Below are 2616 nucleotides of genomic sequence, written 5' to 3'. Positions count from 1 at the left end.
AAATTCTATCATTTGGTCTGGAGGTAGACTTATCAAATCTTCTGGAAATACTTCAGGAAATTCCCTTACGATTGGGATATCCTCCATCTTTCCTTTCTCTTTTTTCATATCTATAGCATATGCAAGAAAACTAACACACCCCTTCTATACATACTTCCTAGCCTTTAGAATTGAAATTAGGCTAAAGTAACGATCCCGTCGATCTCCATAAATCAGAACTCTTCCTTTTTCAGGTAAGTCTATATATGAATCATCTTTTCATTACAGACTATGTTGGCTTGGTTTTCAGCTAACCAATCCATACCTATAATTATATCAAATTCCCTTAAAGGCAAAGGAAATAACTATATAGGCACCTCACATCCTTCTATACTTATAACACATTTATCAATTYTTYCMTTAACCAAAACTTCACTATCATTTGCTGTTTCCACAATTAGATCCTCACTCAATGCTTTAGATTCTAAATGTGCGCAGTTAACAAATGAAGGTGACTAAAAAGAACGATTTGCACCCGAATCAAATAAAACTTTGGCACATATCGAATTAACAAGGAATGTACMTGTTACCACTTCAGGGTGCTCTTCCGCCTCACCTCTTGTCATCTGAAAGGCTCTTCCTCTTGCAGACTCCCCACGTCTTATTTCTCCTCTACCACTTGTATTAACACGATTATCTATTTGTCCACGACCTRTTGGCACATAACCAGATCCTCGGTCCATAGAATATCCAGATCCCTGTTTCCAACAAAACCAGACACTCGACCTTTAGCTTGCGGACAATCCGCATTCACATGTTGAGATGAATTACAAGTAAAACACCTCCGTGTCATCCGACAATCTCGAGCTATATGTCCAGGTTCCTGACATTTAAAACATACTTGAGATTCTGTATTGCAATTTCCCTGATGTATTTTATGACATCAAACACACGCTTTATCCGCAACCCTTGAAATTGGTCGATTCAAATTAACCATAAACCTCGGTCTACGGAAATTAGTTACTGTAGTTTCCCCTTTTCTTTTCTCTCCAACCCTTTCTTGTGGTTGTCGGTWAATATCTTGTTCTAGTATTTCAGCAGCATCAACTACCGCCTGAAATGTTGTTGGGTTCCTGGATATCACATACTTCCGAAGATTCGATTCCAATCCCCAGATATACTTTCGCACTTTACTGTTTTCAGATATAATATAGGCTTCAGTAAACCTAGACTGTTCCATGAAAACTTATGTATACTGGCGGACTGACATGTTTCCTTGTTCAAGACGAAAGAAATCATCTTCCAACTTTCTTACTGCAGCTTCAGGACAATACTGCATTTTAAACTTAACCAAAAATTCTTCCCACAGCATAGTTTTCAGAATATTAGGATCTGAACTTGACAGAACTTCCCACCAGTATAAAGCACTTGATCTCAAATGAAATACAACAAACATAACTTTATCCTGTTCTGCACTTTTACTGATTTGTAAACTCAACTCTATCTCCTTAAGCCAACACATAGCTTTGACAGGATCACGCTCACCAGAAAACTTGGTAGGGTTACAAGCAAGAAACATTTTGATATCTCCTCCCTTTTGTACTGAGGACGAAGTAAGGGGTACAGATGTACCAGTTACCAGTGTACTAGCTTCGGCTTCCTCCTGATCGGAATTTCTTACCATATTTGGATTATTTTGGGTTGTACGCCCCCAACAAATTTACCAAACTTTCCTGAAATTTTCCCAGCTCTACTGCCAACATATCTTGAGTAGTAAACTCGGGATTAGGAACATTATGTCCATCCCTTGCCCTTCCTCTTCCATAACCAAACATTGAACTTTTTTTAGCCGATTATTACTGTTCTTGTCTAGTACCTCTACCTCTTCCTTGACCCCTGCTACGACTTCGTGTTTCTATCGTCATCACATTTTCCGGGTCCTCTCCTTGTATTACACTTCTTCTTCCTCGACTTTTTCCATAACCAATAGAGGTCCTTTCTGATTGATTAGGATTATCTGCCATTTCTCAGAATATGACTTTTTCTGTCACATTTAAACACACATGATTATTCTCATAATCACCATATAATTACACATTTATCCTCATGTCTACTCATAACTTAGATTATATCAGTCATATATAATYTATCTTTCTCATAATAGTTTCAGCTATAACATATTCTCATGTTCATAGACCYAGTGAAACCTATTATCAAAACTTTCCACACCTTTAGTTTAAGTCTAAGTATTTCGCAAATACCCAGATCCCTTAAACTAAGGCTCTGATACCAACTGTAACAACCCATATAGCCCATGTATAGATAATTCACATCATCATACTAATAATACTAAATATAGTATTGTTACAAAACATGGACTAATAAAAACTTTCTTTAATACATATATGAGTAAACAAAATGCCATCAACACTAAACTTTTCCCTTTCCTTTATCCTGCGAGGTATGATGATCTGCAAAACCGGTTAGTCCAACAACTRAGCRTTAGACCWAAAAGGTCTAGTGAGTGTATAAATCTCAAACAAACAACATACATTCTAAACAATAAGTTTAGAATCAAACCTGTTCCGATACATAAACATATTTATGTCTCTCGCGGTTACACCGCCATTACATCTC

The sequence above is a fragment of the Cynara cardunculus genome (assembly GCF_001531365.2).
Source record: "Cynara cardunculus var. scolymus isolate 2C chromosome LG 6, CcrdV1, whole genome shotgun sequence".
NCBI classification, from domain to species: Eukaryota; Viridiplantae; Streptophyta; class Magnoliopsida; order Asterales; family Asteraceae; genus Cynara; species Cynara cardunculus.
Note: the sequence above shows the minus strand (reverse complement) of the source record.